At 48.5% G+C, this 12,235-nt stretch overlaps 1 long non-coding RNA gene across 1 annotated transcript; it reads left to right on the top strand.

Moving 5' to 3' along the window:
- The first annotated feature begins 49 nt into the window (after positions 1-49).
- Positions 50-1,613, top strand: LOC104867065. Its single transcript, XR_781659.3, has 2 exons — positions 50-186; positions 1,252-1,613. It is a non-coding gene; the product is annotated as an uncharacterized LOC104867065 (long non-coding RNA).
- The last annotated feature ends 10,622 nt before the right edge of the window (positions 1,614-12,235 follow it).

Here is a 12,235-nt window from a genome sequence, read left to right as displayed (position 1 = left end):
GGCCCAGCCCCCGGCCCAGCTCCAGGGAAAATGTTTGGCCGCAGACCCGCTATAGGGGCCCCGCCCGTAGCCACACCCACACCTTTATTTCCGCCAATCACAGTCTTGGCCCCTCCCTCTGGATCCAGCCTCCTTCCGGCGTCACCACCCTCTTCCCCTAGCTGCCTGCAGAGCCTGGAGACCACGGTGAGTCTAGCGGCTACCTAGGTGAGGTCGGGGTCTCAGAGCCCAAAGGGCTGCTGCCACGGGCTGGTTGAGGAGCTGAGGGACAGGGGCGGGGCCTAGGAGGACCCCACCTTCTAGGATGACACCAGCCCTGGGGCAACATAGCCAGACCCTGACTCAGGGAAAATGCACATAAAAGGGACTGGGTGTAGCTCAGCATCAAGGCCTTGTATTCAACCCCCAGTACCAGGAAAACAGTGAGAAGGGCAACTGTGGAGCCGGGCACACTTGTGCACACTCGCAATCCCAGCATTTAGGGCGCTGAGGCAGGAGGATCAGAAGCTTCAGGCCAGCCTGGACCTCCTAGTGACCTCCTTGTCTTAGAAAAACAAAAACAAAACAAAAAAGGATAAGTTTGCCTGACAACCACCTGTGAGATGAGTTTGTGGAACCCAAAGCTCTTATTTCTAACTGCTGGGTGAGATGGTGCAGACCTGCAGTCCAGTGTCTGGGAGCCTGAGAAGCAAAGATTGCCTGAGTCAGGAGTTCAAGACCAACCTGGTCAGCACAGTGAGACCCCATTCCTGATAAATCCCCCAAACCACAGTGACTGTCAGTCTCCATGGGAAAGCTTTTCAGAGGTAACTAAACATCTAACTTAGTACGCCTCTGTGAGAGAGCTCCAGCAAGTCCTATAGGGCAGCTGGTGTTTCTGTTGTAACTGATCCCATAGAAGGGGGTCGGTTCTGGTCATTAATTATTCTCTAATACTCAATCGCTGAGCACTTGTAAGTTTTTCAACATTTGGAATGTATTCAAATGGCTTTTGTCAGGCCAGGGATTTAGCTCCGTGGTTCTGGTGCCTGCCTTGCAAGCACAAGGACCCAAGTTTGATCCCTGGTACCAAAATTTTTTTTAAAAAGGCTTTTGTCAAATATGAAACATTTGTGTATTTTACTTTTTTTTTTTTTCTGCAATACAATTCAGGGCGGACTTGAGCTCACTGTGTAGCCCAGGCTGGCCTCAAACTCATTATGTGAAGTTGCTTGCATGAAGCACTAATTTTTCTCTTTTTTTTTTCTGCAGAACTGGGGACTATCATGCCTGACCTGAATGAATCCCCCTCAGCAAACCTGCCATCCTCAACAAACAACAGGAAACCACTAAAAATCCATGCTGTCCTCAGTAAACAGCACAGAGGGCCATAAGGAAAACTGAGGACCAAAGGCACAATCTCCCCAGTGTGCAGTAGTCCAATAGTATCTGCTCACCCGCCCTGACCATCCTGGGAGCCTGGACCACAAGCATTCCACACAGATTCCTTAAGGCAGCACCCCTTCCCAAGCCCTATAAAACTTTGCTTCTTCTCTGGCCATTTGCTGACATCTTTCTTGATCTTAGCCCATCCGCACTGGGTAGAGAATAAACCAGCCTTTTGCTCACACAAAGCCTGTATCTAACTAGTCTCTTGTGTGCCGTTTCTCACAGGAAGTGAACCCCAGACCTTTGCACTGAGATACGTCCCCAGCACTGTTTGAATTTTAATTTTTGAGACAAGGCGTTGCTAAGTTTTGTAGGCAATTTAGATGTTCTTGTCTCAGCGTCCCAAGCATCTGGGCTCACAGGTGTGCGCCACCACGCCCAGCTAAGATTTTCATCTTCATCACTGGTTTTCATCCATTGGATGACAAAGTTCCCTCCAGTTTATGCTGAGCTTGGTGTTATTGGATTAAGTAGATCTATTGGTTTCTAGTGTTTATCAAATTGGGGGTTTTCAGGGATTTTTTTCAGATTTTTTTTTCCTGTCCCTCTTTGCTTTTCTAAATGGATTCCAATGTTACATAATTTTTCCAATTAATATTTTCCCACAGCTTACTGGTAGGTGTTTGCCTTTTTGATTTTACATTTTTTTGCACCATTTTGGACAGTTCCTTTTGCTGTATCTTCCAGCTCACTACTCTTCTGTATGGTCTAATCCACTGTTAACCCTACCACAAGCAGGTGTGATCATTTCATTTCCAGAAGTTTGATGTAAGATCTTTTATTTGTTTCATTTCTTTCCTCATGATGTTTCTGACTTTCTTCAGTTTCTTGACCACTGGGAATTTATTTCTACTAGCTGTTTCACATCCTTATTGCCAATTCTATCTTGTTTGTCATTTCTCAATCTATTTCTATTGTGTTTTTCCTACTTTGGGGGCTATTTTTCTGCTTCCTTACATATTTGCTAATTTTTTATCAAATGCTGGGTGTTTTGAATTTTATGTTGTTATACTCTGGATTTTGTTTTATTGAATTTGTTAAAAATCCTACAGGTTTTATCATCTTCAGGTTTTAGCACATACTTTCCTGGACTACTACAGAAATAATTCTGCTCCTGGTGTGGTTTATATCTGGAAGTCCCCCAAAGCCTCACGCACCAGTAGGTGGGGTTTGGGCAGGTGATTGAATCATGGGGATGTTATATCCACCAATGAACTTACAGCTAAGTGTGATGTTGGGAAGTGAAGCCTGGTTGGACGAGGTGGCTCTGGGGGGTGTGGCTGAAAGGGTTCATCTTCCTGGCTCTTCCCCTGACCTCCCTGCTTCTCACCACCTTGTTATGGACAGCTGTCCTCTGCCAGGTGCCTCTGCCATTCCTCCCTGCCATGGAGCCAGAGGATCATGGACAGAAACCTTTAGAATGGGAGCCAAAATAAACCTTTGCTCCTTTTACTTCTGGCCGTCAGGTATTCTGTCCCAGTGACAATAAAATAACTACAATAATATCTGAGATGTGCATCTCAAAAGCCAAGCACAATAGCCCATACTTGTATTCCGGGCTACTCAGGAGGCTAAGGTAGGGAGATCACAAATTCAAGGGTAGCCTTGGCAATTTAGCAAGGCCTGGTCTCAAAACAAAATTTAAGCAAAGGGTAGAGCCATCTTGTAGGTGGAGTGCTTGCCTGACACACTCAAGACTCTAGATTTAATTCGCACACCAAAGGTGGGGAGATGTTTGTGTACAACCGGGCACTTGGGTGCTCTCAGTGGCAGGACCATCACAGTGTTGATCTGCATTTGCCAACTTCAGGGAAATGCCCTCCAGCCTGACTGTGCGCACACATGGGTCACACTCCCCAGCACACACTTGGTATGAACATGAGCCAGGCTCCACGCTGGGAGACTCAACAGCAAAGAAGTCAGCACAAAACCCGGCCTCCTAAAGCCACAGTTCCCAGCAGGGCAGGCAAATTAGTCTAAGGTCAAACCCCACCTGTTACCTGCTTGTGTTCAGCTTAAGAACTGAGAATGGTTAAATTTTTAAGTGGTTGGAAAAAATCAAATAATGCCATTTCGGGTGAGGTAGAAGTTATAGGAAGCTCGGGTTTCAGTAGCCATGAGGAAGGACTCCGGAGCTGGAGGTGGCAGAGGCTTCACAGGAGATCAGGTAGACAGGGAGCCAGAGGCAGGACCACAACCCTGGGAAGGAATCCAAGGTCAAGGAACACGATGGGAGGGGTCCTGGCTCCTGAGCTGTGGCCAGGCACTGTGAGGACACTCCGGGGAGGAAGGTACAGAAGGGGGTGACTGCCAAGAAATTCAGCCAAAGTCCAGTGGGGCACCCTGACTGCTAGGACCAGGGCTGGAGGCGATGGGTGGGCCCTGCTGTGCAGCAGAGCTGCCCGGATATGGGGCTGGTGGGATTCGGGTGACCACAGGGTGAGGTCTGTCCAGATGCAGGGCATATAAGGGAAATTCTAGTGTGGAAAGGGAATGAGACAGAAACTGTGACGATGTGTGGACTCTGCACACGTCATTTATTTTTGCACACTGAATGACTCAGGAACGATCACCTCTTTGGGGCCTGGAGGGAGGAAAACAAGGCAGGTAGGGCATTTAAGAAAATACCGGTTCAAGGTAACAAATGCAACATTTGACTGAAAGGCCTCCTGGGACCCCATGTGACTAAGTCCCTGTGTTCTACCCGGAAAGCATAGGCACTGACAAGGCCTTACCTGCAAGGTGACCGTGCACCTGTGCAGTGACAGGAACATGGGCTCAGGCCAGGGAACTGAAAATGGAAGTCAGAAATGAAGTGGAAAGGCTCCGGCTCTTCTCTGTAGGTGACAAAGAACCCTTGTAATTGCACTACATTAAAAGATCAAGCATGGTCACCCTTTGTGTACCTTGGCTGTGGGTCCTGTCAATACTTTCAATAGTGAAATGTTCAGAGGGAACAGCTGCCATTTCTCTCCTCACCTGCTGGTCTTCTCTGCTTGGTGTGGGTTTAAGTTCTGAATGCGGTCTTGTACTGTGGAGAGAAAGTGTTGTTTATCAGCATTTATGTTGATAAATGCTAAAATTCCCCCCGAAACACTTCTCCCTTGCATAGTACTAATAAACTGCCCAAGTTTCTTTCCTTTAAACATCTCCACCCTTTTCTCAGTTTCCAAAGCAGCAGGAAGGAGTACACCACAATTCAAAGATCGGTTATTTTTCAAATATTTTATGTGAGCTTCTCCCTTGACTCTAGAGCTGTAAACACCCGGAAGTTCGCCTTCAGCAGGGCAGGCAGTAGGACTCCGCAGTGAAATGCACCTGTTTCTGAGGCTTTGCGGTGCACTGGTGAAGTTATGAGTGGAAAGAACCCGGTTCCACACCTCAGAGTTTGAATTTCCCTGACCAGGTGAATGAAGCAGAGGCGGTGGTGGCCCGCGCAGGGCCTGTTCCTCTTTGTCCGAAACCATGACCTTCCTCTAAGTCGGGGTTGCTCCCTGCCACTCTTGTCCCTCTTCCCACACGTGCCTACGTATTCCAGTTTGGGACACTGTCACGTGTCCCATAGCACCCCCAACATCAAGCCAATGAGCAATGGCACTAGGGACTACTGAAGAGGAAGGGGTGGTGTTAACGACCGAATGACCCAGTGGTTCTGCGGGCCTGGAACATTTTATAAAGCAGCCAACTTGCTGCACGCAGCTCGGGGATGAAGGCTGCTGTGGATCAAGCTGACCACGAGAGATGGGAGGTAAAAAATCCCAACGAGCACCTGCATCAGATGCACCTGAAACTACTGCCTCTGGGCTCTTCCATCCCCCAGTAAAATGAGTCAACATGTTTTGTTTCTTCTTTTCTGTTTTTAACCCCAGTTAGGGCAGTCTGAGCTGAGTTTCAATCTCTTGTAACTGAGCACTGACTGATCCGATTTGATATCAGAGTCTAACACATTAAGCCTGCCAGCTAGGGGGCGTCAGGCTGACGGCCTTTGGGATCTCCCCAGGAGACTAACGCAGCACTTCCAGGTCCATCTGGGAGGGTCCTGGAGGTGGCCTTGGGGACTAGGTCCTACCTCTCTGGTGCTGTCCCCTGCCCTGCTTCCTGGCAGCAGCGAACTGAGGAGCTTTGCTCTTCCTTTGTACCACTTCCTTCCTCCATGGTGTTTGAGCCTTGAGCCAGCTGACCGTGGACTGAATTCCCAGAAACTGTGAGCTAAATCGATCCTCTCTTCCTTTAAGCTGTGGGTGTTGGTTATTGTGTCCCGACAGCAGGTGAACTAATACATCTAAGTGTACACCTCCCTAAGGATGGGTGCTCGCTGACTGGCCTTGTGGTAAGTGGGTAGGAGGAGCAGCAACAAGGATACGACATTTAATTTTTGTTTCTCTCCAAAGAGATGCAGCACATGTCCATGCACGTGAGACTCTCAGGGGTTGCAAAGCCACTGCTTCAGCTACGCAGCAATGACTAAGATGGCTGGGCTACAGCAAAGAAAACAAAACGAAGCCCTAAACCAAGTCTGGCATTGGCTAGGTAAATAATAAATGTTAGCGCTCAACGCCTTCAAACACAAAGGCAAATTTTGGGTAAGGTGACCAGAGACTTGGAGGCGATGGAGCTCACTCAAGGGGCTGGGTGGGGCCTATTCTGCAGCAGGGTTAGCTGACGGGATGTGGGGTGAGGTCTGTCCAGATGTGGGGGCTATAAGGGTAGTTCTAATGTAGAAACAAAATAGGACATAAAACTGTGATAATTTTCTCACGAGAATTGTAGACTTTTGCAAACATTTGATTTATTTTTATACATTTAATGAATCAATTGGACTATGATTATCAATTTCAAGGTATGGAGGGAGAGAAAAAAAAAGCTAGCGAGGGCATTTAGGAAAAACATTGCTTCGAGATAACAAATGCCATATTTGACTGGAAAGCCCACCAGGCATGGTGGTGCACGCCTGTTATCCCAGCACTCGGGAGGCTGAGGCGGGAGCATTATCACAAGTTGGAGGCCACACATTATCACATAGTGGCTTGTATACATATGGCCCGTATTCGTATACATATGGGCTATATATAAAGTAGGACCCTGTCTCAAAAGAAAAAAAGAGAGAGGGTGGGGGGGGAGAAAGGAAGGAAGGAAGGCCTAAATCCCTGTGATATCCCTGAGAAACCTAGGGGCCAGCAAGGCCTTAACTGCGAGGGGACTGTGTACCTGTGCGGCAACAGAGACACGAGGCTGGTTTCCTTTTCAGTGGCTAAAGTTTCCCAAGCCCCTAGAGAAGGAATGCTTATCCGTGAAAGCACTGAAGAGCCTGGGATGAGCAGAGCTGTCCGAAGGTGCTGTCTATGAGGAGCAGCCACCTGGAGAGGTTTGCTGCCCGCTCCCTGGGCCTCTGACAATCTTGCTTGTGCAGAAAGACATAAAGTAGAGACAAAGCCCCGTCTGGTGTCTTTAGCCAAGTGCCTTATGCAACCTTCCTCTCACCGCTGAGAGAGCCTCAAGCCCCTTCTTGTCCCTCCTCTCCCACTCAGGCTCTCATCGGCCAGAAACCGAAATCCTTTAACTGTTTTTCTGATGTTAGTGATCAGGGAAAGGCAGGGAATTCGAGGGTAGTGGAGCCTGAGCTCCGGTGTGGAGAGGGGGAGGAGCCTGTGGCCTCTGTGTTGAAAAGGCCCGCAGATCCTGGGGAAGGCACTGCCCCCGCCCTGCCTGGGTCTCTGACACAACCCTCCTAGGTTATAGGGCCTGTTGTTAAGCTTGTGTGTAAATAAGTCTTCCTAGGGCCTCTTCTTGAATAAGCTTTAATAACCTCTCTTCCTCCCTCCCCCCTACCTGGTTCTGGAATCATTAGGGTAATTTGGGCCTCAAGTCTCTTTACCCCTGTACAGTGACATGTGCAACTGCTCACTGACTTTTCACTGTTAAATTTTCTTTCACCAGGAAACTTGGGTCATGAGTGGCATGAGCTAGTGGGTGTACAAGGGAGCTGGGGACAGAGGAGGGGCTGGGGAGGGGTGGGGGACCACACAAGAGCTCAAGCTTTAGACCTAGGTCCTGCCTGGGCTATTGGTGGCAGTGGGGTTCAAAATGCCACTTGGAGCCTAACCACAGCTCCAGATGACTTTCCCAGGTTGTTGGGCCTCTTTTCCTAGGGATGCAGCCTATCTCCAGTTCTTACACTGCCACCTACTGGACTCCTCACCTCTGCAGGTGAGCAAGCGCCACCGGCCCCACTTACAAGGGTTGGGGGAAAAAAATGCAAGCGACCCAGAGGTCACGCTCTGTGGGATAGCAGGTCACGAGAAAAAACCATATGTCAAATTACTCATCTCTGTCAACCGGGGTCTCCCAAGAGATAACTATGCAGAGAAAATTGTCAGGTTTTTATGGAGGGAAGCACTTACTCCCCCAGCTTACACAGGCATACTATGATGTTAGGTGATTTCCTAATTGGCTAGAAATGTCCAGCCAGTAGGGAACCCCAGCTCCAGACCTCCTACTGGGGAGGTAGTGGCCAGAGGGGGAGATCCAAGGGTCTAGATGAAGTGGCACTGGTGCCCACACCAGGCCAGAGGTGACTGGCATGCAAGGATTTTGGTTTTGTTAAGGGAAGCTTGGGACCAAACAGGGAACTGACCCAGGGGATGCCCTAAAAGATCGCCATGACTCATCCCAAGAGCTTGGCTTTACCAGGGGCACCCTGGAGCCAGAGGGGTTGAGAACTGGCCCTGTGAGTTGGCCATGACCTAATCCTTACTCCTCCTGCCCACTGACCTCTCATGGGGTATCCTCTTCCATGCCACCCGATTCGCCATTCGTAACAGACAGGAAATGTGGTCAGAAGTGTCCATGTCTTCATGGCCTTCTACCAGAGGCTGATCTTTGCCATAGGACTAATCCCTTCTCGGAAGCTGACACTGCCAAAACCTCCTCTTATCAGACCCTGGCCCACAGGTCAGCTGCTCACCAACCTGCACCATTAGTGCCCCCTCAGATAAAGACAACTTCCTGAGCCGACACCATACACCGGCTCTGCCCACCATGAGGCTCCAGGCTCAGGGACCTCAACATCTACTCCAGCCACCATTCTACCTCTTTGAGAAGTGACAGGCATGGGTGATACCATCCAAGTTCAGGTCCCTTTTCCAGCCATGACTACTCAGTAATGCACAGAAAAACGGGGTGAATTTTCTGAGGACCCTGAAAAGCTTGCTGACGGAGTCCGTACCCTAACAATGGCCTTTGATCAGACCTGGTGAAATGTCCAGTTAGTCCTAGCTTCTTGCTGCATAGCAATAAAAAGAGAGAAGATTATAAGAGCCATAAGACAGGCCTTTGCAACTGAACCTCATGGTGATCAGCCAACCAATGTGTTATCTGAGCTCCAAGAAGGGTTTGCATTATAAATGTAAGGGGTGGAAAACAGGAGTTAGACCTCCAGGCCGTCTTGGGTGTGCCCACCTGTAAATTATGATGAGCACAGGAGTCAGTGGCTTCCTCTTGTCCTTAGAATTGAGTCCTGCTGTGACCCTCGGGTGCTGGCCTTGAGAACAGCCACCTCCTCGCCCCACTGCTGGCCTTTGTGCAGTTTACACAGCCACTGACACCACACCCGTCTTTGTTCCCTGTCCTCTCCTTGTTTTTCAGGGCTGATTAAATGTCATTTCCTCAGGAGCTTTCTCCCCTGCACAGACAGGTCTCTGTCCACATGGTCATCACTCCCAGGCCTTTTGTTTCTCTTCTTTTTTCCCCTAGACCTCGTCACAACAGTGCCTGTGACACAGCCTCAGTTCTAAGCCACCTGCTCCTCCTGTCCACTCGCCGGGGCTGCCATTGCAGGACCCGCTGTTTGGAATGGGATCTTTCTTCACCTGATTTCAGCATAAGTTGTTGTCAGGAATAAAATTTAATTTACATTTGAGCTCCAATTTGAAGCTTAACATATTGCAGAGATAAATACCACTTGGTAGCGATCAGACAGAGTGATGAGCGAAGTTAAAAGTCCCCTGCCAGCTGCCAACAAATAAAAACGAAGGGCAGTTGAAAACTTCAGCTGTCTCAGAAAAAAATGATGGTAGGAATCTCAGAACCAAGAGAGGCTGACTTTACTGCTGTGTGCGTAGTGTCAAAACCTTGAGCGACCCCCCTAACCCAAGGGAGCAACGCCTCTGAACTTGAGCGTCGGGCAAGCTTTCAAAACAGGCTAATTACGTCCTAGGGATTGTGGTTCAAAAAAGGGTAGTACAAAGGCCAGCTGGAAATACAGTCGAAGCACTGCTTTCCATGTCAGAGGGCAAAACTATAACAATAGGTTTAATGATTTTAATGGGCTTTATTTTCGGATGCTGAATTAGGGAATACTTCACCGCACAAGACAGACTGAGTGTTCCAGGATCTGGGGGGGGGGAGCTTGTGTCAGAGGCTTGGCAGGGCCGAGGAGGACAGAGCCGAGAAACAGAAGCAGATTGGCCATTTCCAAGATGCTTTCCTAGTAAACCCCACCTAGGGAGGCTGAACAATGGAACAGTCGCTGGTCGATCAAGATCAGATGGCCTTCTCTGTGTGTAAGAATTAAGGCAGATTCTACCTCATGTCACAGAATTGGAACTGTGGCCTTCCTCGGAACATCACATAAACAGTTTCAGCTTAAGGGAAGTTCAGCAAGAGTGATACCATTTTGACTTTTAGCCTGCTGTTAGAACCTAGAGCAGAAGTCTAGTTCAAAACAGTGGGTTCCTGTACTTCTTCTATTTTTATTTTTATTTTGTGTTATTTTGTGGCACCGAGGATTGAACCCAGGGCCTTCATGCTGAGCTCCACCCCCAGCCCTTTTTAAACTTACCCATACTCTTTGCAGCTGTGCTTTAATTCCTGAAGGTTTTAAATGACCTTTTGAAAGATTTTTTCTAAAACGTACCAGCATGGATTATCATGTTGAGATACTGGAGATGATCAAGAATGATACAGAAGCTCCCTGAAAGGCCAAGGTGGTCATCAACATTTGATTGTAAAACGGGAGGGGAAAACTGGATAAACATATGCAGGTACCCCTGCCTTCAGCTCTGCGGTTTTCAAATGCGCCGAGGACGGACTGAAGTGAGTCACCATGAACTGGCTCACGGGCCACAGGAACTCAGTAGTTTCAGGAGCCTTGCTTTAAAAAAGTTCTTTCTTTATTGGTTTGCAGTACAGAATCACCACGTTCACCTTTCTCTGTCTCCTTTCCCCACGCAGTTTGTGGCTCCTCCTCTAGGTGCTTCTCTCTTTGGTAATTCTGTTTCCTGGTCCACATCCAGGAAAGACGAAGCAGTCACACTCCTCCTGGGGAGCCGGCACAGGTACGTCACAACCTTAATTCATTTTGTACCCCCTTCCCTTCCCTCTACTCCTGCTTTCTTTTTATTATTTTGCTCTTAACTTATCTATACCTTGCATTTCTCACATCAGAAAATCTACGTGGTGTTTAAGCGTGTGCGTCTGATTTATTCCACTTAACAGTGTGGTCTCAAGGCACATCCATTTTCCTGCAGATGACTCAGGTTTATCTTCTTTATGGTGGAATGGTGCTCCATTGTGTGTAGGTCATTTTCCTCATCCAGTCCTCTGTGGATGGACATATGGGGCCAACTCCAACATTTGGCTGTTATGAGCTGTGCTGTTATTCTTGTAGTCAGTAAGTTAGATAGAAATCAACAGTCAGAGAGGAACTAGGCTCTCAAGGAAGTCAGCAGAAAAATAAAGCTCAGGATTGTGACTGGAGGTGCATCTGCAGAAGGGCAGGCAGGCCTCAAGACAAAGATGCAATGGCCAGACTCACATACTGCCCAAAGGGGTGAATGGAAACCAGATTGTCCTGCATCTGGTACCATCATCAAGTCCAACTATGCATCAGAGACTGGGCGGGTGACCAGAACACCTCGCCCATCCCTTCCCCAAACATATCAGTTTGGAAGTCACAGATAAGCCAAGGTTAATGATGTCAGCCTATGCCTTTGCTACCTGCCCCGCTTCCCTATGGATCAATATTAGCTAAGAGGCTGTGCTTGTAGTCTCACTGGTTTATTACAGCTTGACCCTCACTGTATCCACATTGTGACTTTGCTGGGTAAATTACCCTGACAAGGGTCCTTAGTGGCTACCTAATAGAGATTCCAGCTGTTCCTCAGGAGCTGGTCCTAGTCCCCAACAAACCTTTCCTACTCTTAACCTCCTTTATCCTTTGAAATTCATTCTTCAATTTCAGGGACAAGAACTCAGCACATCAGACATCTATCAGGTTGGAGTTACAGCTCTCCTATATCACTAGAAACATGGATATGCATGTATTTGTATTTTATTTATTTGTAGTTCAGTTTGGTTTTATTTACTTATTGTTTTGTTTTGTTTTTGAGACAGCTACATAGCTCAAGCTGGCCTTGAATTTACTATGTTAGTCCAGGCTGGCCTCCAACTCGAAGCAATCCTGCCTCAGCCTCCCTAGTGCTGGGATTACTGGCGCGAGCCCTCAAGCGTGATGTAAACTTTTACTCTTTGAAGAGACACATAGAAGGGGGAGGGTTCACCTGGCCTAGATTTAACAGGCAAGGGTGAGCGGTACGCAAAGCTGGCCCTGGCAGCATCCTCGCTCGGTCCCCTGGGCTCCGCATGGGCCACGCCCGGAAAGGAGGGAGCCCCGTGAATGGCGGGAGGTGGGTAAGCGGGGCTGGGCCGGGGTGCGCGGGAAGCCCACAGCGCCCTTCTCCAGGCGGTCTTCCAGAATTCTGCCTAACTTACCTTCCAGCAAGTTTAATGTTTCTGTTTTAATATTTAG

The sequence above is a fragment of the Fukomys damarensis genome, unplaced genomic scaffold (assembly GCF_012274545.1).
Source record: "Fukomys damarensis isolate Sample0158 unplaced genomic scaffold, DMR_v1.0_HiC HiC_scaffold_15, whole genome shotgun sequence".
Taxonomy (NCBI): Eukaryota; Metazoa; Chordata; class Mammalia; order Rodentia; family Bathyergidae; genus Fukomys; species Fukomys damarensis.
This window is presented reverse-complemented; position numbering and strand designations above follow the sequence as displayed.